This window comes from Somniosus microcephalus, chromosome 5 (genome assembly GCF_052327205.1).
Source record: "Somniosus microcephalus isolate GS21.2 chromosome 5, FLI_Smic_1.0, whole genome shotgun sequence".
In the NCBI taxonomy this organism is placed as follows: Eukaryota; Metazoa; Chordata; class Chondrichthyes; order Squaliformes; family Somniosidae; genus Somniosus; species Somniosus microcephalus.
This window is the reverse complement of record NC_140991.1, coordinates 74,096,479-74,122,077: the sequence shown is the minus strand read 5'-3', so window position 1 is coordinate 74,122,077 and position 25,599 is coordinate 74,096,479.

The following is a 25,599-nucleotide window of genomic DNA, read 5'->3' as shown; positions in this document are numbered from 1 at the left end:
AAAGATCATTTGAAACATTTCTTCTGCTGTTACAAAACAATGACCTTGAATTTTCATACAGACACGTCTTGCCATAATTTAGGCAGAAGATTGGCAGAACCCCCGGAGAAGTGCCATAAGTGTCCGAAAATCTCTGCTTATGCCATTTTTCTAGCGATCTGCCACCGAGATTATAGCAGGAGATTGGGGCATCCCCCACAGAAATTCAGCACCTGCATCTTTCAATTCTTTTGTTTATTTATGAGCAAATAGTTACATTTGACATTGTTTTTAAAGGGCTAGAAATTCGTTATAACCAAGAAATGGCCGATGTCAGTAGAAAAGTTGGCAAATTAGTGGCAGACGCAAACGCTTTAGACTGCGCACAAAATTCATGCTCACTGCTCAGTAAAATGATTGGAGTCCTAAATCAAGGCTTAAAACCGAATCTCATTGGCGTTAGACGTAAAGGGTGGACCAATATCAGGTGCAGTCTAATCGCAACTCATCATTGCCACAGGCTTTATTCACTACTTAAAAGGGAGGTTCATTGATGATGTAGCACCTCATTCTCAGCATCGCTGTCTGTGCAGCTGCCTCAGCAAGCAGGAGCAGAACAAGGAGCAGGAGCCAGCATGCATTTCTCCCTTCCAGAGCCCCCTCCCCTCACCTTAACCCAACTCCTGTGCCTTTATGCTTTCAGATAATCTGCAAGCACCTGAACAGCCTATCCCTGAGGGCATAGTAGAGAGCGAGGCGGGAGAAGAGGAGGAGGAAGAAGACACTGCGTCACTGCATGTCTCCCCCGCAGGCACCAGCTCAGATACTGGCACTACGTGTTCTTTAGAGGCTAGTATAGTAGCAGGATCTACACGGGGTGAGGCACCAGGGACAAGTCAGCTGCAGCAAGGCCAGGAGGAAAGAGTAGCTCGGGGTCCAGCTCCCCAGAGGGCGAGTCCTGCTGCACAGGACTCAGATGAGGACCTTGATGGAGAGGCCTTTAGAAGAAGGCTGATGGGCATGCACATGGAGGTGAATAATGCAGTGCAAGGGTGCCCGAGAGCCCCTCGGCAATGGTAAGGAGTGAGGAGGAGTCTGCCTCCAACATTGCACAAGGCTCTGCGCACACCATGGAGCTCATCATTTCCAGTCTGCAAAGGATGGTAGGCTCCCAGAGAGACTGTGGTGCCCAGACCTGATGCCGTGTTTGATGGGTAATCTGGCAGCTTCCATTGCAGCACAGGCGGAAGTGACACAATGGGCTGGATTTTCCAAGCCCCGAGGAGGCGGGCAAGGAGGCGGGATAGCCGGTAAATTCGGATAAAGTGGGGGCGGATGGCAAACCCGCCCCCATCCCGCCTCTGGGCCCTTTTGCCAGGAGGTGGGAAGGTGTGTAGCTTCGGGTCTCGTCTCCTGCAGGCGGGAAAGGCATTTAATCCTTTTAACTGTCTGTTAACAGGTAGTTAACAGGCAGAAAAAAGGATTCGTGCGATTTTACCTTCAAAGATGAAAGTTTCTCAACCTCGGAGAACCCCACCGGGTTGGAGGAAACGTGGAGGAGGTCTGCGGCGGTCGGAGGCACCTGAAAGTAAGATGTAGAGGTGAGTGATGGGTGCAAGTGTGGAGTGGTAAGTATGAAAGGTGAGTGATAAGTTTTAAAAAGTGTTCACTTACCTTGTTTTCTTCCTACAGCCTTCAGGGAGAGCCAACATCCTCCTTGTCAATTTCACAGACTGACTGTTGGAACCTCTGAACCAACAGCCATGTGAAATTTACAAATTTGAAAGGTCTGATGAGTCCTGAACACAAGGATTCATCAAACTACAGAAAATGTCAGTGTTTGACAGCTTCACAGAGCTGTCAAACGCTGACATTTCTTCTTCCAAGAAGTCTTGACAGATAGCACGTCTGACGTTGATGTGCTCTGTCAGTGACTTCCTCCCTAATTGGCCTGCTCAGCCCGCAGGGCGGGCTTAACAAGATCAGTCTATGTTTGGTGGCATCCAATCTCATACTGCTCTCATGCAGTCTCAGCTTGATGCCACACAAGCTCTGACTGCTGCCATCATGGCTGGGTCTACCACCGTCGACCGGGGCTTTCACGGTGTCGCAGCAAGCCAGCAATCTGTGCTCCAACAGGTTGCTAGGGGTGCTGAGGGAGCATTCCTGCTCCCACCACTGCCATTCCGCCATTGCCCTTGTCGCTGCCTGTCATCCAGCCAGCCCAGACTGCTGCCGCCTATGCTGAGGTGGTGCAGTCTACATCCGGACTTTCCAGGTCCAGAGCTGGCAAGGGCATCCTGCAAGTCCATCTGAGGTCTCCCACACAGACACTCAGCAGTCTTCCACCAGCCCTGCTGCAACCACTGTGCCAACACTTCGTAGGAGCACTAGAGTAGGCAAAGGCACAGTAATGGCAGGCAGTAAGGGTTTGCACAAGGGTGAAAAGTAAATATATTTGGTGTAAATATGTGTCCACTACTATCTGATAAATTTATTACTTCATTTAGCATTCTTTTGTGGTGTCTCTCATTTCAGCTTTGCACTGTGATATGGCCTGCAAGAGGGATGGAATGATGGGGATGTGGTGAGCAAAGGGGATCTGGGGTTTAAGTCAGCCTGGTGTGAGGCTGGAGGTCTGTTTGGAGGAGGTGGCAGAGTTCTGTGACCACCTCCTTGGTGAGGTGGAGCCATCTAATACACAGCTCCTCACTTAATTGAAGGTAGGAGAAGTGCTTTTGGCATACCCTCGGAGGGTAAGGCCTCCTGTTGAGAGCCCTGATGGCCCTCCTCCTCCCTCTGTGTATATGTTCCTGTATTTCTCATTGCCTACACTCCCTCCGCCCTAGATCCTGGAGGGTGAGGTGGCATGCCAGTACAGCCCCCGTTAATGTTACCAAGTGTAGCTGTTTGAATCTTTCAACAATAAATGTAGCTACTTTTTAATTGCCAGAAGACTCCTGATACAAAAGAACCTTGAAATTACTGAATGAAACTGTTGCAGTGGGTGAAAGTAACAAAAAAAAACACTGAAACTGCACTAACCTGATAGCTGCGAGTGATTACTGATGATCCCTTTAAATAACATCCCTGGAGCCAGCTTCCAGGTGCTGCACGCCAGCTTTCCCTGCCAGTGTTTACTCCAGGCGCTGAGGTAGGTGGCGAGAATCAAGTTAGCAAATCGGGTGCTCAGTGAGTGTGCAATGATCTACCCAGTGTTGATGTTCCCGGCGATACCTCTTATTGGTGGCGCCATAGGGGGCGGGGGGCTGGATTTGGCGTGCGGAGCTAGATTCGCCTCGCACTGGTGATACTGGTCTACCACCCCATTAGCGCCATTGGGAGGTACCAAGGGGATGACTTTTTCCTCCTTACTATTTAAGATGTTAGTATATTTTGTTCAGATATTTCTAAAGGTACACATTTATTTTCCCTTACTTTTTCTTCCCTCTTTAGATATCTCCTTTCTGCAGTACCACAGTCCAGCTGTATATGGAATATATATGGAAAAATGTTCACCAAAAAAACACTACAAACATTACAAAAAACGCTTAAGAGCTCTTGGGGGAGAAATTGTGATACATCTCACACATTTTCAGGGTCTAAAACGGGCACGACAGTGTCAAATACAACAGTGCGACGTTCTGTGCCAGAAGTGCGCGCAACACTATATTGGTCATCTGCAACAAGCTTCTTTAGCTGAGATTGCCAAGATCCCTTGCTTGCAGTTCAACACTTATTATTGAACGACTACATACTTGTTAATAAATGACTGTAATACTGTTAGTTTAATGCTTAACATCAGAATGATGTACAAAAACTACAGTGAGACATAAAGCATTTTCATTGTAATGAGCAATTCTATCAAACAGGACTACATTAATTGATTTAAATGATTCAATTAGCTACTAATGGAGAATAGAAGCTTGCAATCCTAAAATGAGCTTAGTTGGTCAATAGCCTTTTAGTGTATGATTTCTAAGTAGGCCATTAAAGCCCCACTGTTAGATTTTTAAAGCAATATATTCCATCTACAAATGGCTAGGAATATTTCAACATGTTTTGTGATGGAATAGAGAATCATAATCTGATTAAGCTTGTGGCACACTATGTCTTGTGCTTTAATCCACTTTCTGCCCCCATTCCAGGATAAAACACAGCAGAACATTTGTTGCAGCATTGTTTAAATATCACTTAACACTTATTTGGAAACTATAAAGCAGACTTAGTTCCCTTATCTGTGTTTTAAATAGGAGGGCAGAAATCCTGCGGAACCATTGGACTGGCAGAAGTGTGGTGAGCAGGTCATTGAATTACGCCTGCTCCTTTCACCAGCAATGACCCCGTCCCAAATTCTGAGGATGGGGGTCATTTAAGTAGTCTGGGCGGCTGCCCACACCTGTAACAGTACACCTGTCTGATGGAAGCGATGAATCTTGGAGAAGCACCCTGCTGCTACAAGAGGGCTACTCAAGATCCAGATTGGGGAAAGAAAACCCAGTTAAAAGAAATTTCAATTTTCCCTCAGGAAACAGAGGAGCCAGGAAAATGGTGATTGATCCTCCTGTGATTGTTGTTTGCCTTTGTAGCTACAGGCCACTTTTACAACTTGCATTTATACAGCATCTTTGACGTAGTAACAGGAGCGTAATCCAACAAAAATTGAGACCACGCCAAAGGAGGAGATATTAGGATGGGTGACTAAAAGTGACATGAATCTTGTCATTCATGTGGAAATGACTTATGAAATGATACTGGACGGCCTGCTGGTGGCGCTGTCCAGGGAGAGTATAAATACTCGGGCATGGGCCCAGCTTGCTCAGGACATTCTTTAACAGGAACTAGTGAAGGACACAACTAGATCTCCATGTTGAAAAACAGTTGATTAATGCCTTGTTTAATACTTAGACCAAGTGCCTAGTAGTTTTCTTACGTCAAAAAGCTTGGTCAAAGAGGTAGGTTTTATGGAGTGTCTTAAAGGAGGAGAGGTGGAGAGATTTAGGGAGGGAATCCCAGAGCTTAGGGCCTGAAGGCATGGCCACCAGTGTCCTGGTGAACCGAATAACTAGGGCAGTAGATAGGGCTTTAAACTAATGAAGGGGGGGGTGGGAGGATTCAGGAAAGAATAAATTTAAAAGCAGCAAGAGAAATGTCAAGACTCTAGAGCAGAGTAGAAGTTTGGGTAAAAATAAGCAGAGTGGGTCAGGAAGGGACAGAGAGAGTAACAAAGGTAATAAGGCATCAGTGACTAAGATGACATCAGGGGAAAATAGAAATAAGTCAAAGTTAAAGGCACCATATCTGAATGCGCGAAGCATTCGCAACAAAATAGATGAATTAATAGCGCAGTTAGAAATTAATAGGTTTGATCTAATAGCCATTACGGAAACGTGCTTGCAATGTGGCCAAGGTTGGGAACTAAATAATCCAGCATACTTAACCTTTAGAAGAGATAGGCAAAATGGAAAAGGAGGAGAGGTAGCTCTGATAATAAAGGATGGGATAAAGACAGTGGAGAGAAAGGCCTAGAAATTCAGTTGTTTGCGTCAGCCGCTAGCGCCTTAGGAGGAGGAGAAGTGGGGCGCTAAGCGGCTAGCGCCTGGGCGCGGCGCAATCTGCGCCTCTCGTGAACTTCAGTTAAGATTTAGCGGTGGTGCAAAACCTTTGCGCGCGCTCAGCTGTGCGCACAGATCCTGACGTCATTTCATGGTGCAACGCCCTTTGTGCGCCCCGAACCGGAAATTCAGTGGCACCGGCCTATTGTGCGCCTGGCGCCCCTAGCGACTGGTAGAGGGGAACGGTTCCCAGTCGCTGCGGGGCGCGGGGGGGGCACTAATTAAAGGGGACTCCTCCTGCAGTATAAATGGCAGCCATTTTGCACCACTCCTTCTTTGTGAGAGGCGGATCTTTGGAGAGAGACAAAGGTAGAGAGCTTTCTGGTTTGGCTCAACACTCGCACAGGTACTTGTGGCTTCAGGCCACAGCTTTGCACTTGTCTTTAACTTCAGTGTCATAGCATTGATTGGAAACATATAATGGGGGCTGCAATGGGTGGAAACGTTGGTCTTCTCCATTGCATTCAAAGGGCTCATAAGCCGTGAGAGCGTGCCAGTCATGGCCAGACGGAGAAGGGCGAACAGGCGTCGGCAAAGGAGGCCTTACCCACCCACGGTATACCGCCAGCAGTTCTCATATCTGAACATGTCTGAGGAGCAGTGTGTTCGGAGGCTGCGATTCAGAAGGGCGGTGGTCACTGAGATCTGCCACCTGCTTCGCGGAGATCTGCAGCCACAGCTGAGGAGCAGGACGTCTCTGTCGGTGGCAGTGAAGGTGATGGTGGCTCTCAACTTCTATGCCACCGACTCCTTCCAATCCGCTACTGGGGACATTTCCAACATCTCCCAGTTTGCGGTACATTGCTGCATCCACCAGGTGACCAATGCCCTTTTCAGAAGGAGACGTCAGTTCATCTCCTTCCCCATGACCGTTGACAAGCAGCAAGAGCATGCAATGGGCTTTGCAGCATTAGCGGGCTTCCCCATGGTGCAGGGTGCCATTGACTGCACGCATGTGGCTTTGCGGGCACCTCTAGAGAATGCTGAGGATTACTGCAACCGGAAGGGCTACCATTCGCTCAACGTGCAGTTGGTGTGTGACCACAGGCAGCTCATCCTAGCTGTCAATGCCAGCTTTCCAGGCAGCAGCCACGATGCCTTCATCCTGCGCCAGACTTCTGTGGCAGACATGTTCGAGGCCCAGCCTCACCCACGAGGATGGCTTCTCGGGGACAAAGGCTATCCTTTGTGCACCTGGCTGATGACCCCGCTCCGTGCGCCCAGCACCCCTGCTGAAGAGGGATACAATGACAGCCATCAAGCAACCAGGAACATCATTGAGCAAACAATCGGCGTGCTGAAGCAACGGTTCCGCTGTCTGGATCGTTCCGGGGGAGCCCTACAGTACTCGCCTGAGTGAGTCTCCCATTTCGTTGTCGTGTGCTGCATGCTGCACAACCTGGTTATCCGCAGGACTCAGCCACTGCCAGCAGACATTGGAGGACCACCAGAGGAGGAGGAGGAGGAGGACCAGCACAGGAGGGAGGCAGAAAGTGCAAGGGCCGCCCGTCGGCGGCTTATTGCAAGTCGGTTCTAGGCCCCCTCTCAGGGAATGGCTTGTGCCAATGGCAGAAGATGAATGTAGCCACTCCACAAGCCCTCAGCCGAGCAGGGCAACCAGGACTTCCAAAAGAAAGCATGGACAGTGCGATTTAAGAAATTTTTTTACTGTGATACCTCTGTGCCCTTCCCACATGACAAACTAATGGAGAGAACCCCCCCCCAAAAACACAAATACACCAGTCTCGGCCTTTACAAGTAAAACAAATATACCAGTCTCGGCCTTTAAATATGAAACAAATACAGCAGTCTCGGCCTTTATATATGAAACAAATACACCAGTCTCGGCCTTTATAAGTAAAACAAATATACCAGTCTCGTACTTTAAATAGGAGACAAATACAGCAGTCTCGGCCTTTATATATGAAACAAATACACCAGTCTTGGCCTTTATATATAAAACAAAACATTTGGCCACGCCTTCTACTTTTCCCCCTGCAAGGGTGATCCATTTCGCTTCCGTGACTGGCCCCTGCCCGCCCTGCAGCTCCTCCTCAATGGGACCCCAGTGGCTGCAGCAAGGCTGGGGGAAGGCTGCTGAGGGTCAGATGGTGAGACGGCAGATGCCCTTCGGGGTCGGCCTGGACCAGGTCTGGGCCTGGAGGGGCCGGCTGCTGACTGCTCCAACTCTGCTTGGGCGGCAGCAGTCTGTCCAACAGCTGGTGGCAGCTGCAATGGAGGAGTGACAGTGTTGGCTGCAGGAATCCTGCCAACCTGACAGATCACAGGCACTCCCTGGTCGGCTGATACATTGGCACGCGCACGGGCCAGCACTGCAGCATGCGCAGCAATCTGCTGAGGCACAGACTGCTGGGCTGCTGCGGCACGGCGAGTGCCCCGGCGATGCCTGGTCGATCCAGTGAGTGTGGCAGCAGTTAGTGCCCGTGTGGCCCTGGTCTGTGTCTGCATGACAGCAGCCAGTGAATGCACGGCACGACTGAGCACTTGGCTAGAAGCCGCCTGTGAAGCAGCAAAGTCCTGCTGACTCCTAGCCTGTGCTGCCGCGACGTCCTGCAGACTCCTGGCCTGTGCTGCACTGAATTGTTGCAGACTCCTGGCCTGTGCTGCACTGAATTGTTGCAGACTCCTGGCCTGTGCTGCCGCGACGTCCTGCAGACTCCTGGCCTGTGCTGCCACGAATTCCTGCACACTCCTTGCCAGTGACTCTATGGAGTCGGGCATCCTTGCCACTGCAGCCATGAGCTCAGTGTGCCTGCGCTCAGCCTGGGCGCCCATTTCCGCTAGGAGCCGCACCTCCTCTGCGCTCACCGTAGCAGGACTGGAGGCCACACTCACCCTCCGGGGAGAAGGCCGCCGAGCTTCCCCACCCCTCCCGCGTTGCTGCAGCCCGCTGGTCCCCAGAGCTTCACTATCCTCCGACCCTTCCCCCCTGCTCCCCTCCAGGGAAGAGGTGTCACCGTCATGGCCATGGGCTGCCTCGGCTGAGGGTGTCCCTGATGGGCTGGCTTCCTCTTCCTCCTCCTCTATGTCTGACTCGGACACAGTGCCAGCTCGAGGGGCCGCCTCCTCACCTGGCGAGTCACCATCTGAAAGCAGGGAGGCACAAGAGTTGCTTTAGCGTGAGGACAGGGCGGCAGCGAGGGAGGCATGAGTGCTGCTGTGCACTGCATTGGTTCGATAGTGGCAAAGGATGCTGGTGTGAGGCGCAAGTGGAAAGGGAGAGGTCAAAAAGGTGATGACCTTACCATTGGTGCCCAGAACAGGATCAGCATCTCCAGTGGCGACGGGGCCACTCAGCCGGCCTGCCATGATCCGCTCCACTAACTGCTCGAGGTCGCTCAGCTGTTTCAGGTCAGGACGGACTCCCCCGGTCTGTCGCTGCTGTCTTCTGTTATGCGCCAGCTTGGCCTGCAAGAGAAAGGACAGCCTCTAAGTACAGTGTCAAGCCCTGATCTTGCCCGCACTGCCTCCCATGGTCGATTAGCCCTGACAGTGTCAAGCCCTGATCTTGCCCGCACTGCCTCCCATGGTTGAATAGCCCTGACAGTGTCTAAAGTCCTAAATGCGCAATTGCTTTTCATGGCAGTCCCATAGCTGCTGGATGAGGGCTGGCCATTAGGGCTTTCAGACCCGTTTGGCCATAAAGTGAGGTGCACATGCAAGGATGAGGAGGATACTGGAAAGGGTACTCACCCTGACCCCGAGTGAGGTCGTTGAATTTTTTCCGGCACTAGGTTGGTGTCCTGCCAACCACGCTGTTGGATGTGACCCTGTTTGCCACATCCCACCATGCTTTCCGATATACGGCGGGCAGCGGCCTCCTGCCACCCTCAGGGAAGAGGATATGGCACCTGCGGTCCACTGCGCCAACCAGCAGCCTCAGGTCACCCTCGCCAAAGCGCTGCGCTCTCTCCCTGGCCTTCTCCATTCTCCTGGGCGTGGAGCTGTTCCAGAAGCAGTGTCCAGGCCTTGTCTTAGGGCTGCAGTGTGCAGGGTGTGGCAGCCAAGCAATTCCACCCTCCCCCTTTAAGTGCTGACCGGCGCCTGACTGTCTGCCCTCAATGAGCAACTCGCCACACCTGCGCTGCGCCCTCCTTCGGTGTTTGCGCCCCCGGATCGCTGGCTTAGCACCTAATGATAGTCGTGCATCGCCTGCTTTAGTGCAGCAGCAACCTCTTGGGGCGATGCAACTGAATATCGGCGAAGGTGGTGCTAAGTTGCGCCGGGCGCAAAAGTTAGCAAACGCCATGCTGTAGCGCCCCAAACGTGGCTATACTGAATTTCTAGGCCAAAGGATCTTAGCAATGAAAATCAAGAAGTAGATACAGTTTGGGTGGAGTTAAGAAACAGCAAGGGGCAGAAAACATTGGTGGGAGTTGTTTATAGGCCCCCAAACAGTAGTTGTAATGTAGGGCAGAGTATAAATCAGGAAATTAGAGGTGCATGTAACAAGGGTAATGCAGTAATCATGGGGAACTTTAATTTACATATAGACTGGGCAAGCCAAATTTGTAGTAATATTGTGGAGGACGAATTCATGGAATGTATGCAAGATAGCTTTCTAGATCAGTATGTTGAGGAACCAACAAGGGAACAGGCTATTTTAGATCTAGTATTGTGCAATGAGAAAGGGTTAATTAATAACCTTGTAGCAAAGAGACCTTTTGGGAAGAGTGACCATAATATGATAGAATTTTATATTGAGTTTGAAAGTGATTTAGTTAAATCTGAAACTAGGGTCTTAAATTTAAACAAAGCAAACTACATAGGTATGAAGGGAGAGTTGGCTAAGGTAGATTGGGAAATTACATTAAAAGGTATAACGGTAGAGAAGCAAAGCCTAGCATTTAAAGAATTAATACATAATTTACAACAATTATACATTCCTTTAAGGCACAAAAACGCCACAGGAAAAGTGGTCCAACCGTGGCTAACAAGAGAAGTTAATGATAGTATTAGATCAAGGGAAGAGGCTTATAATGTTGCCAAAAGAGTAGTAAGCCTGAGGATTGGGAGGATTTTAGAATTCAGCAAAGGAGGACCAAGAAATTGATAAAGAAAGGGAAAATAAAATATGAGTGTTAACTAGTGAGAGACATAAAAACAGACTAAAAAAGCTTCTATAGGTATGTAAAAAGGAAAAGATTTGAGAAAGTAAATGTGGGTCCCTTACAGGCTGAGACTGGAGAAATTATAATGGTGAATAAGGAAATGGCAGAGAAATTAAACAAATACTTTGGGCAAGATTTTCATTGGGCCATGGAGGCGGGATTGGAGGCGTGTGGGGGGTTAAAATCCCGAAATCGGGGGCACGAACCCATCCCGCCCCAACCCACCTCCATGCTAGTTTCAAAGGAGGCAGGTACCCGACCCGCACTGGGACCCGCCTCCCCGAGGCAGGAAGGGGATTAGTGCCAATTAACTGCCTGTTAACAGGTAGTTAACAGGTAGTTTTTAGCCTAATCCCTATTTTCATTGGTGAAATGTGGGATTCCCGACAGCTCCAAACCATGCCAAGTTAGCGAGGCGGGCCGTTGGGCTGAAGGGCTTGGAGGGTTCGAGATGTCCGATTTTCAAGTGAGTGATGGGTGCATGAGTGCAGAGGTAAGTGTGTTTGGTGTGTTTAAAGTGTTTAAAGAAGTTTTACTTACCTTAACAGCCTTCCTTCCTTTAGGTCTCGGGAGTCCCTCATCTCACCGGCACAGAAAGCAGAATGGCCACGATCTGTCAAAAATTGCAGCATTCAGCTTTCTGTTCCAGAGAGATCTCTAAATCATCCTGAGAGGAAGGATTGTACTGGCCGCGCTAGACGTGCTCCTATCTAGCTATCCAGCAAGTTAAACACTCATTCAAAATAATTCTTCTGAAGCCTTTTGCTGTTTGAAGCCTTTACTTGAACAAATTTGTGAAACTGTAAACAAAGACAAGGTATGTTTTGTACATAAACTGAGTACTACACATTCGATATTACACAAGATATAAACATATTTACAACAGTAGAATAGACTAATTGTATAACTAACTAACATTTGAACTAACTTCTGTAACTATTAAATATTAACCTTTTATAAACATAGTATTATCAAAATATTACTCTGACAACATTGCTATTATGCTAAGAACCAAAGATACTCACAGATATTGCGCTTGGCCTAACATATGAAGTCAGATTACACTGGATTGTAAATGGAACCTCTCATAGCAAATTCTCCATTACTCAAGTCAGGTTCTTCCTGGCAAAACTGCTTCCTGGGGTCAACAGGAAGAAAGGTAGGAAGGTCAAATGACCTCTCACAGGAAGAAAGGAACAAAGGTCAAATGACCTCACACAGGAAGAAAGGAACAGATGACCTTTCCAGCTTACAAACTGTTAACACAATAACCGCCACCAGAGGGTGCTATTACATGTAAAAATGTCCAGAATGTCACATAATGTCCATCGGTCCAGAACAGCCACGATCTGTCAAAAATTGCAGCATTCAGCTTTCTGTTCCAGAGAGATCTCTAAATCATCCTGAGAGGAAGGAATTAACTTAGAGTACAGCTAGTCAGTGTTTGACAGCTTCAAACAGCTGTCAAATGCTGATATTTATCTGTCAAAAGGTTTTGACTGATGAAATATCAATCTGTGACGCCACCTGTTGCCGGGTGGCCCTTAATTGGCCTGCTGAGCCCGCTGGATGGGCTCAACAAGGTCAATCAAGTCAAAATCGCGTGGGTTGGCCACAACTCGATGGAGGCGGGACTACAGCCCCGAAAGTTTTAGATCCGCCTCCTGCCCGCCTCCTCAATGAAAATCCAGCCCTTTGTGTCTGTCTTCACGGAAGAAGACACAAAAATTTTACCAGAAATAGTGGAGAATCACGCATCTAGCAAGAACTGAAAGAAATTAGTCTTAGTAAAAAAATAGTACTGGAGAAATTAATGGGACTGAAAGCCGATAAATCCCCTGGACCTGATGGCCTACATCCTAGGGTTTTGAAAGAGGTGGCTATAGAGATAGTGAATGTTGTCATTTTCCAAAATTCCATAGATTCTAGAACGGTTCCCGTGGATTGGAAAGTAGCAAATGTAACCCCACTATTTAAGAAAGGAGGGAGAGAGAAAACAGGGAACTACAGATCAGTTAGCCTGACATCAGTACTAGGGAAAATGCTAGAATCTATTATTATGGACATGGTAGCAGGGCACTTAGAAAATAATAATAAAGTTGGGCAGAGTCAACACGGATTTATGAAAGGGAAATCGTGTTTGACAAATCTGTTAGAGTGTTTTGAGGTTGTAACTAGCAGAATAGATAAGGGAAAACCAGTGTATGTGGTGTATTTGGATTTTCAGAAGGCATTTGATAAGGTGCCACACAAGAGGTTATTAAACAAAATTAGGGCTCATGGGATTGGGGTAATATACTAGCATGGATTGAGGATTGGCTAACGGACAGAAAACAGAGAGTAGGAATAAATGGGTCATTTTCGGGTTGGCAGACTAACTAGTGGGGTACCGCAAGGATCAGTGCTTAGGCCTCAGCTATTCACAATCTATATCAATGATTTGGATGAGGGGACCAAATGTAATATATCCAAGTTTGCTGATGATACAAAGCTGGGTAGGAATGTAAGTTGTGAGGAGGGTGCAAAGAGGCTTCAAGGGGATATAGACAGGCTAAGTGAGTGGGCAAGAACACAGCAAATGGAATATAATGTGGAGAAATGTGAAGTTATCCACTTTGGTAGGAAAAATAGAAAAGCAGAGTATTTTTTAAATGGTGAGAGATTGGGAAATGTTGGTGTTCAGAGGGACCTGGGTGTCCTTGTATACGAATCAATGGAAGTTAACATGCAGGTACAGCCAGCAATTAGGAAAGCAAATGGTATGTTGGCCTTAATTACAAGATGATTTGAGTATAAGAGTAAAGATGTCTTACTGTAATTAAATAGGGCCCTGGTGAGACCACACCTGGAGTATTGTGTACAGTTTTGTTCTCCTTACCCAAGGAAAGATATACTTGCCATAGAGGGAGTGCAACAAAGGTTCACCAGACTGATTCCTGGGATTGGGGGATTGTCCTATGAGGAGAGATTGAGTAGACTAGGCCTATATTCTCTAGAGTTTAGAAGAATGAGAGGTGATTTCATTGAAACATACAAAATTCTTACAGGGCTTGACAGGGTAGATGCAGGGAGGATGTTTCCCCTGGCTGGGGAGTCTAGAAACCAGGGGTCACGGTCTCAGAGTAAGGGGTCGGCCATTTAGGACTGAGCTGAGGAGAAATGTCTTCACTCAGAGGGTGGTGAATCTTTGGGATTCTCTACCCCAGAGGGCTGTGGAGGCTTAGTCGTTGAGTATATTCAAGACAGAGATTGATAGATTTTTGGATATTAAGGGAATCAAGGGATATGGGGATAGTGCAGGAAAGTGGAGTTGAGGTAGAAGATCAGCCATGGTCTTATTGAATGGTGGAGCAGGCTCAAGGGGCCGAATGGCCTACTCCTGCCCTTATTTCTTATGTTCTTATGACACATAGTAAAATCTTAATCCTTAGTCATTATCCTGCCAAAGCATTCACAAAAGCTTTCAGGATGGTCAGTTAGTGACTATACACAGATCTATATCAAATATTTGTGTTTAGCAATTATTACAAAACACTGCCAGCAAAAATGTTAGAATTTGTATGAAATCATTAAAAAAAACTGCCCCCAGCTTTTTCAAGCTGCACCAATTTCCATGGGGTTAAAAGATTTCTTCAGTTCATGGGACAGCTGGCTTTGAAAATCTGAAACCAATGACATATTTCAAAGCATCAATGTATTTGGCACCTAAAATGATGAGAAAATAGTTGAGGTTCTACTTCCCCTCTCTAGAGAGCGTTTTTACCAGACAGTGTATTTCCACTTCAAGAATGTTCTTGGCAGAGACAACAACCTTTCAATTTTGCCTGCTCAAAAAACAATTATGTGAGGTAATTTGTCAGTATAGAGGGAAGCTTTTATTTTTTTTCATCTTGTGCTTCAAATGTAACATTTGCAGGGTTGTCGTTTGTCAAGACACTGATGTAAAATGTGAGCTGAGTTATCTATTGCAAAATTGTGAGTTCAAAACCACTGACACTCAGGATCAACCCTTTCATGGCTGAAAGCTCAAAGCAATTAACTAGAAAGACTAAAGAGTCAATTTTAATCCTACCCGCCCGGTGGTGGGGAATTAAAAGCGAGCAGGTTACTTACCTGCTCAGAACTCGACCCTTTCTGCTGTCTCCACTATTAACATGAAGGGTTCTGCAGGCGGATGAGGAGCCAGCCTAAAGCAGGTAGTCGTTTCAGGAATTTTGCAAATCAAGGCCCTGTTACATCAATGGGACCCCAATGGCAGTTTAGCTGGGGTTTGAGCGGGAAAGCTGCCACGCCTTTCTGGTGGGTAGCTGGTCACAAGAATGAAGAGGCCCTCCAGGTAAGTCAACAAAATTCCTTTTTGGGGCCAAGAGGAGCTAGAGTGCTTCCATAAGGAAAGTCACAGCCTCCCAGACACGGACACCCTGCCCCGCAGTCCCCGCCCTTTCCCTCCCAAAACCCCGTACCTGCCACTTACCTGGAAGCTGGCGTGATCTTCCCCTGCCAGGAACAGCTCTGCACCCTCTTCCTGCCTGTTCTCGGTATGGAGGTGGACTGGCAACATTTAAATAAAGCCCAGCGGTTAAAATCGCCGTGGCCTCCCGCTGCCTCTGGCAGGCAGGTAGTTAATTCACCGGCATGGAAACCCATGTCGAGTTGAAATCCGCCTCTAAGGATGAGTTTTCCCATAATTATTAAATTGCTATTGGAATTCTGTTTCAATTAAAAATGAATTTGAACAGAACAATACAATCCTTCAGGGGTGCGAAAGAGTGAGCTGTGCCTTTCTGGAAACCTGTCAGATACATCAGGATTGAAAAGATTGTCATTTTTAATATGAGTGTGAATATGAATATGGACACATTTTGAATATCAACCATTTTACTTTCTTAAGGATTCTATCACTGGGGACCAAGAGGAAAACCACAATCCCTGTAAAATTGGAAGAAGTAGTTTCGGGTTTTAGTACATTAAGGACTATATTTTCCTCTTTTTTTTCCTTAAATGTTGTTTTTCATGGACCTTAACAACCCTAATTAAAATGACAGGTGCATGTGATTTTGCTGCAGTGATTTTGTACGGTATAAATTTGTTAATGACAGACAACTGGCCAATCAAAATGTATTTGTAATAATGCGCTATTCACAATTTTGAAGCAGCTAATTAGCCAGTAAAGTGTCATAAATAATGAATTTGATGTTAATCCAGCTGTGGAGTGCACATATCTACAGTGAAATAGCACAATGATATTTATTCAACAACCAAACCTTGGAAATCCTGTTAGATAATACTTTTGAAAAACATGAGGATCTTTTTAGGCTATGGGTAGGGGGAAGCCCACAAGCTTGCACTGGGGACAAACAGCATACCCATATACCACAGACCAGGTCAGCTCAAGGTCCACTATCGGGAAGTAGTCTGGAACAAGCTGCCTGAAAAAAAGAACCGTCATAATGCCTTAATAAATTCAACAATTTTGAATGGAATGTATTTTTCTACATACTAGTTCCTTGAGTAACCCTAGAATTTAATTGCGGTCAGAAGTGATACAAAATAGTTTCCAGGGCAAACAGCACATCCACATCTTTTTGTGGGCACAGAGAGATGTGAGGACGAAGTATCCCAATCATCAGACTTCGCCTCAGACCACAAGGCTTCATGAACTTCCTCTGATCCAACGCCAGGAGAGGACCTATCAGATGAGCCAACTCTGCTACATGGGGTCACTGTAGGGCCGATAATGCAAAATTAAGAACCCAAAGCACCACAGCACTTTGGGTGCTGGTGCTCCATATTATGGGGAGAAGAGGCTTGAAACATATTCCACGTCTGATGTTCATAGCTAGGCTCATGAACAATAATATGGGTTCCTTCCATAATGCAATTGGGAGGCAGTCCTAATACCTGATAGGATGGGCACCTGAATAAACCTAGTGCTGCTAGGAAGGCCTATTCCCTTCAGTTTGGTCCTTCTTGTTAAAGATACATTGCTGGTAATTGCTATATTTCTTTGCAACTCATTTTTTCTGTACTGTTTTGGTCTTAATGCACAAAATAAGTTAATAAAACTTATTGGAGCCATTCTAATAGAACTACGTGCATGCTAAACAGCACAAGCAGCATGCTATAGACAGAGCAAAGCAATCCCACAACCAACGGATCAGATCAAAGCTCTGCAGTCATGCCACATCCAGTTGTGAATGATGGTGGACAATTAAACAACTAAGGAGGAGGAGGCTTGATGAATATCCCCATCCTCAATGATGGTGGAGTCCATCGCGAGAGAACAAAAGATAAGGCCGAAGTATTTGCAACCATCTTCAGCCAGAAGTGCCGCATGGATAATCCATCTTGGCCTCCTCCTGAGGTCTCCACCATCACCCGTCCGGCCAATTACCGCCCCATCAGCCTATATCAATCATCAGCAAAGTGATGGGAAGTGTCGTTAACAGTGCTAACATGCGGCACTTATTAACCAATAACCTGCTCACCGATGCTCAGATTGGTTTCTGCCAGGACCACTCGGCTCCCGACCTCATCATAGCCTTGGTTCAAACATGGACAAAAGAGCTGAATTCCAGAAGTGAGGTGAGAGTGACTGCCTTTGACATCAAGGAAGCATTTGACCAAGTGTGGCACCAAGGAGCCCTCGTAAAATTGAAGTCAATGGGAATCGGGGAGAAAACTCTCTACTGGCACAAAGAAAGCTGGTTGTGGTTGTTGGAGGCCAATCATCTCAGCCCCAGGACATTGCTGCAGGAGTTCCTCAGTGCAGTGTCCTAGGCCCAACCATCTTCAGCTGCTTCATCAATGACCTTCCTTCCATCATAAGGTCAGAAGTGGGGATGTTCGCTGATGACTGCAGTGTTCAGCGCCATTTGAAATTCCTTGGACAATAAAGCAATCCGTACCCGTATGCACCAAGACCTGGACAACATCCAGGCTTGGGCTGATAAGTGGCAAATAACATTCATGCCACACAAGTGCCAGGCAATGACCATCTCCAAAAAGAGAGTCTAACCACCCCTATTTGTCATTCAATGGCATTACCATCGCCGAATCCCCTACTATCAATATCCTGGGGGTCACCATTGACCGGAAACTTAACTGGACCAGCCACATAAATACAGTGGCAACAAGAGTGGGTCAGAGGCTGGGTATTCTGGGGCGAGTGTCTCACCTCCTGACTCCCCAAAGCCTTTTCACCATCTACAAGGCACAAGTCAGGAGTGTGATGAAATACGCTCCACTTGCCTGGATGAGTGCAGCTCCAACAACACTCAAGAAGCTCAACACCATCCAGGACAAATCAGTCCACTTGAGTGACACCCCATCCACCACCTTAAACATTCACTCCCACCAAAACATTGCTTCAGCATGTACCATCTACAAGATGCACTGCAGCAACTCACCAAGGATTCTTCGCCAGCACCTCCCAAACCTGTGACCTCTATCATCTAGAAGGACAAGGGCAGCAGGTGCATGGGAACACCATGAGCTCCAAGTTCCCCTCCAAGTCACACACCATCCTGACTTGAAAATATATCGCCATTCCTTCATTGTCGCTGAGTCAAAATCCTGAACTCCCTCCCTAACAGCACTGTGGGAGTACCTCCACCACATGGTCTGCAGCAGTTCAAGAAGGTAGCTTACCACCACCTTCTCAAGGGCAATTAGGGATGGGCAATAAGTGCTGGCCTTGCCAGTGAAGCCCACATCCCCTGAATAAATAAATATAATGAGCTTGCCGCGCGTGCAAGCCCCCGATGTGCACTCACCCTGCACGCCGACATCTGAAGCCCGGGCCTGCTTGCATTTCCTGTCACTGGCCTGGTTCAGATGTCGGCGCGATGTGCTTACCTGATCCAGCGGCATAGTTAGTGCGATGTGCCGGCTGGGATCAGGTGAGCACTGTGCAGCCAATCAGGGGAGGGGAAACTCATTCATGAGTTTGACAGAAAGAGCTGTCAAACTCATCATAGAGTCATAGAGTCATAGAGTCATAGAGTTTTACAGCACAGAAAGAGGCCCTTCGGCCCATCGTGTCTGCGCCGCCCATCCCTCCCTGTCCAGTCTAATCCCATTTTCCAGCATTTGGTCCATAGCCTTGTATGCAATGGCATTTCAAGTGCTCATCCAAATGCTTCTTGAATGTTGTGAGGGTTCCTGCCTCTACCACCCTTTCAGGCAGTGAGTTCCAGCTTCCAACCACCCTCTGGGTGAAAAAGTTCCTCCTCAAATCCCCCCTAAATCTCCTGCCCCTTACCCTGAATCTGTGCCCCCTTGTTATTGACCCCCCTACTAAGGGGAAAAGTTCCTCTTTATCTACCCTATCTATGCCCCTCATCATTTTGTACACCTCAATCAGGTCCCCCCTCAGCCTTCTTTGCTCCAAGGAAAACAACCCCAGCCTGTCCAGTCTCTCTTCATAGCTGAGGCGCTCCATCCCAGGTAACATCCTGGTGAATCTTCTCTGCACCCTCTCCAAAGCAATCACATCCTTCCTATAGTGAGGCGACCAGAACTGCACACAGTACTCCAGCTGTGGCCTCACCAGCGTTTTGTACAGCTCCATCATAACCTCCCTGCTCTTATATTCTATGCCTCTGCTAATGAAGGCAAGTATCCCATAAGCCTTTTTAACCACCTTATCTACCTGTTCCGCTGCCTTCAGGGAATTATGTACATGTACACCAAGGTCCCTCTGACCCTCTGTACTTCCTAGGGTCCTACCACTCATTGTGTATTCCCTTGCCTTATTTGTCCGTCCAAAATGCATCACCTCGCACTTTTCCGGGTTAAATTCCATTTGCCACTTTTCTGCCCATCTGACCAACCCGTTAATATTGTCCTGTAGCCTGAGGCTTTCCTCCTCGCAATTTACCACCCCACCAATTTTCGTGTCATCCGCGAACTTACTGATCATACCCTTTACATTCTCATCCAAATCATTAATGTAGATCACAAACAGCAAGGGACCCAGCACCGATCCCTGAGGTACCCCACTGGACACAGGCTTCCAGTCACAAAAGCAACCTTCGACCATCACCCTCTGCCTCCTGCCACTCAGCCAGTTTAGGATCCAACGCGCCAAGGCCCCCTGGATCCCATGGGCTCTTACCTTCTTGACCAGTCTCCTATGCGGGACCTTGTCAAAAGCTTTACTGAAGTCCATGTAAACCACATCCACAGCATTTCCCTCATCCACCCCCGTAGTCACCCCCTCGAAAAATTCAATCAGATTTGTCAGACATGATTTACCCTTGACAAAGCCATGCTGACTATCCCCGATTAATCCTTGCCTCTCCAAGTGGAGACTAATTTTGTCCCTCAGAATTTTTTCCAATAATTTCCCTACCACAGATGTTAGGCTCACTGGCCTGTAATTCCCTGGTTTATCCCTGCTACCCTTCTTGAATAATGGTACTACATTAGCTGTTCTCCAGTCCTCTGGTACATCCCCCTGTGGCCAGAGAGGTTCTGAAAATTTGTGTCAGAGCCCCTGCAATCTCCTCCTTTGCCTCACACAACAGCCTGGGATACATCTCGTCCGGGCCTGGGGATTTATCCACTTTTTGGCCTGCTAAAACCGCTAGTACCTCCTCCCTCTCGATGCTAATATGTTCAAGTATGTCACAGTCCCCTTGCCCGACTTCTATATCTACATCGTCTTTCTCCATAGTGAACACTGAGGCAAAAAATTCATTTAAAACCCCACCTACTTCATCTGGCTCTACACACAGCTTGCCACTTTGGTCCCTAATGGGCCCTACCCTTTCCCTGGTTATCCTCTTGCCCTTAATATACTTATAAAACAACTTAGGATTTTCCTTTATTTTGCTCGCCAGTGTTATTTCATGGCCCCTCCTCGCCCTCCTAATTTCCTTTTTAAGTATGCCCCTGCACCTCCTATACTCCTCTAGGGCTTCCACCGTCTTTTGTCTTTTGTAACTGCCAAAAGCCCCCCTTTTTTTCCTAATGCATTTTTGTATATCCTTTGCCATCCAAGGTTCCCTTTGCTTGTTGGTCCCACCCTTGACCTTTACAGGAACATGTTGGTGTTGTACTCTCTCTATTTCCCTTCTGAAAGCCTCCCACTGTTTTGATGTGGATTTTCCTATAAGTAGCTGCTCCCAGTCCACTTTTGCCAGATCCTGTCTTATCTTATTAAAATCGGCCTTCCCCCAATTTAGAACCCTGATTTCCGGGCCGTCTTTGTCTTTTTCCATGATCACCTTAAATCTCACCGAATTGTGGTCACTATCGCCAAAATGCTCTCCTACAGACACTTCCACCACCTGCCCGGCTACATTCCCTAGAATTAGGTCCAGTACCGCCCCCTCTCTTGTAGGACTTTCTACATGTTGGCTCAAAAAGCTTTCCTGGATGCACTTTAAGAATTCTGCTCCCTCCAAGCCTTTCACACTCTGACTATCCCAATTTATATTGGGGAAGTTGAAATCCCCCACTATTACTACCCTATTATTTTCACACTTTTCTGATATCTGCCTGCATATCTGTTCCTCTATCTCCCCCTGACTGTTTGGGGGCCTATAGTACACTCCCAGCAAGGTGCTTGACCCCTTTTTGTTTTTAAGTTCTACCCATATGGCCTCATTAGAGGAACCCGCTAATATATCATCCCTCCTTACAGCAGTAATAGACTCCTTAATTAATATTGCAACACCCCCTCCCCTTTTACACCCCCCTCTGTCTCGCCTGAAGATTCTATACCCCGGAATATTTAGCTGCCAGTCCTGACCCTCCCTCAACCATGTCTCCGTGATAGCAACAATATCGTACTCCCATGTGTTCAACAACAACTTCAGTTCATCCACCTTATTTGCAAGACTCCTTGCATTAAAATAAATGCCTTCCAGCCCTGCCATATTCCCTTTTGCCTTCACATCTTTGCTCTGCCTTCCCTGCTGACTTGTTTTTTCCTCCTTATTTGGCTGTACATCACCCCCTACTATAGCTCCACTCTGTATCCCATCCCCCTGCCGAATTAGTTTAAACCCCCCCCAGCAGTGCTAGCAAACCTCCCCGCAAGGATATTGGTTCCCCTCTGGTTCAGGTGTAAACCGTCCGACTTGTACAAGTCCCACCTTTCCCAGAAGCAGACCCAGTGATCCAGGAAACTAAAGCCCTCCCTCCTGCACCATCCCTTTAGCCACGCATTCATCTGTTCTATCCTCCTATTCCTATACTCACTAGCATGTGGCACCGGGAGTAATCCAGAGATTACAACCTTTGAGGTCCTGCTCCTTAATCTTGCCCCTAGCTCCCTAAATTCTTGCTGCAGGACCTCATCCTTCTTTTTACCTATGTCGTTGGTACCAATGTGGACCACGACCTCTGGCTGTTCACCCTCCCCCTCCAGAATGCCCTGCAGCCGCTCAGTGACATCCTTGACCCTGGCACCAGGGAGGCAACAAACCATCCTGGATTCACGTCTACGGCCACAGAAACGCCTATCTGTTCCCCTTACTATAGAGTCCCCTACGGCTATTGCTCTCCCACTCTTTTTCCTCCCCTCCTGGGCAGCAGGAGCGCCCCCAGTGCCAGGAAGCTGGCTGCTGCTGCCTTCCCCTGGTGAGTCATTCCCCCCTGGCCCCAAAACACTACTTAAACCTGAAAGAAAATTTAAAAAAACATTGCACTACTTAAATGAACAATAAAGAACTCTGAAAAATTATTTTAAACAATAATTTTTAAATTAAAAAAAAAAAATTTCTTTTTTTTAAATCGGGGCTAAAACTAAACTTACCTTACTGTAAATTCTTTAAAAATAACAAACCTGTGGAAAAACAATTTCTCAATTGTACTAAAAGCCCACTTACCTGAAAAACTAAGTACTTACGTGTGGTTTTTCAATGCGTAAAGACCGGAGGCCTTTTACACACGCACAACTCTGAAAAAAAAAAGGAATTTCACTGCGCACGCGCTGCCTGTGCAGTCGCGCGCATTCTGCCTCTTAACCTCTTGGGTCAGAGGACAGGAAATGCCGGTTTTCAGCGCATGCGCTGTGCATGCTGAAAACCGGCAATTCCTCCGGGCACACGCGTGAGTACCCCGTCCGTACTCACGCGTTATGCCCGGAATTACTGGGCCAATATCTACCTAAAATTGTATTGCAGCTTTTGTCGGTGATTGTTTGTACAGCTGTAGTTATTAGGGAGTTCATTCGTGTCAAGTCATGGTTATCCCTATGGCCAGGTTTCCAGTTTCGGGTTTGAGGGGAGGAGGATTAAAGGAAGAATGCCAGGCAGTTGAGATTGTAATTTAGAAGCTGTATTCAGACGAGCCCATGTGCTGGCATCTGTGTATATTTCTGATCTGGATGTGTCTGAAGAAACCTGCCCTTGGCAACTTAGATTCAGAAAGGAAGCCATCACCGAACACTGCACAATCCTGAATCAGCCTTTGAAATTCACTTCCAGCACATAACTCTGTCAGTGGTTGTCAAACTTTGATCTTCCATGCAGCAAACTCTTTCTCGGCATGTGTGGGAGAACTCATCTCCCAATCTTGATTCAAGAGTTAGCTGAAGCAGGTAACTGATGTGTTTAATCATTTAAGAGATTTAATCATTTTTCAAGTGGAAAGAAGAAAGAACCCTTCACTTCATCCATATGGCAAGATTCCCACAAGTGCAGGGCATCATTCGCTGCACTTAGGAACAGTGTAGGCTGGACGCAGCATTATTCATGAATAAAAAGGCCTGCTATTATACCAATGTACAGATCGTCTGTGACAATAGGAGCAGAATCATGCATGTGAATTCACGTTTCCCTGGCAAATCCCATGATTTGTTTACCCTACAGTAGTCAAAGGTTCAGCCTTATGTGCAGGGGCCAAGAAGATTCCAGCCTGCCCCCTGCTGGAATTTATCAATGAGGCCACAAGGAGATGTAAAGCTGGTGTAAATGGGTTCTGTCCCCATGCCCACATTATACTAATTCCACACCAAAAACAACGTAGGCTTGCTTTTCTAAGGGCAACGAGCAACCCTTTAACAGCTGCTGGCATTGTGTACTGGCCGCGCTAGACGTGCTCCTATCTAGTTATCCAGCAAGTTAAACACTTATTCAAAAATAATTCTTCGTGAAGCCGTTTGCTGTTTTGAAGCTTTACTTGAACAAATTTGTGAAACTGTAAACAAAGATAAAGTATGTTTTGTACATAAACTGAGTACTATACATTCGATATTACATAAGATATAAACATATTTACAACAGTAGAAGAGACTAATTGTATAACTAACTAACATTTGGACTCACTTCTGTAACTATCAAATATTAACCTTTTATAAACATACTATTGTCAAAATACTACTCTGACAATGTTGCTATTATGCTAACAAACAAAGATACTCACAGATATTGCACTTGGCCTAACATATGAAATCAGATTACATTGGATTGTGAAACCTTCATGGCATTCTCCATTACTGCCAGGTTCTTCCTGGAATTCTACTTCCTGGGATTCTGCTTCCTGGGTTACACAGGAAGAAAGGTCAAATGACCTCACACAGGAAGAAAGGTAGGAAGGTCAAATGACCTCTCACAGGAAGAAAGGAACAAAGGTCAAATGACCTCACACAGGAAGAAAGGAACAAAGGTCAAATGACCTCTGTTTCATACAAACACACTGCTAACACAATAACCACCACCAGAGGGTGCTATCTGCATGTAAAAATGTCCAGAACACATTGACTAACCCACCTCCGTGACTGTGGCCCTCTTCCAGTCTGAGTTGCAGTATGCACTGGGAGTGCCTCTAAGTATGTTAATCAACTGAAGTTCCATATCAGATGAAATCATCTATGTGGGATGCAGGCACTTCCCAGCATTATTGGCTTCAATGTGTCCTAAGAATGCTGATTCCTCTCTTTAAAATGTTCATTTTTTTTTAGTTTTACTGTCAGTCCTGCTTTCTGTAGCCAGCAGCACCCTTGCCACCGACCCTTCAGGTAGTCCACTATCATGGGCAACACCGAACAAAGTCGTATAGGTAAAGGACACAACAGTTGTAAACCATGATCAGCCAGCATTATTTATAAATTGTTCACATAGCTGGGGGACTGCACAGCCCAAATAATAGCAACTTGAACTGGAATAACCCTCAGATGTAGTGGAAAATGAGCCTATTGAAAGGATGTACATCCATTTGCCAATATCCAGAAGCCAGATCTAGTGGGGGAGAAATTCGTGTTTGCCAGGAAAGTGTCACCTCACCGGCAACTAGACTTAATGGTCGCTGAAAATGGCCGCAGCGCTAATGGGACAAAATTCATCTGGGGGGGGCTGGAGATTGGTGGCACAGCGCTTACCTTCCATGCAATTCCATCCTGGTGGCGTTAGTGGAGGCATCCAACCCGAAGTTCGTGCGCTGGTGTGGTGTTCGAGCTTCGCACTCGAAGCTTGAGTTCGAGGCTGTGGAGCTCACAAGGAATTCTGGGCAATGAAAAGGCCTGTGAATTAAAGGGGCCATGCACTCAGAAGTAATACAAATTAAAATCCAGTGAAACAATACAGTTTACAGCCCTTGCTGCCTTTCAAAGAAAATGTAACATTAAAAAGTCTCAAATGAGAATATTCAGCTTTTAAAGCTGAATTCACTTCCTAACCTCAAAAAATGGGAAAAGTGCTTCAGCACTAACACAAATGGCTCAGCAAGCCAGGAAAGGGGCACCCAGGGTCTTGCACGCAGCACTCCAGCTTTGTGCAGTAGGTCAACACTACAAGACAGGTCCTCTACCCACAGGGGCCAGGAGGCCCTCTAGAAAGAAGGATGTGGGAGTACATCACCGAGGCCATCACTGCCACCAGTGTCACCCCCACCACCTGGCTCCAGTGCCCAAAGAAGCTTCA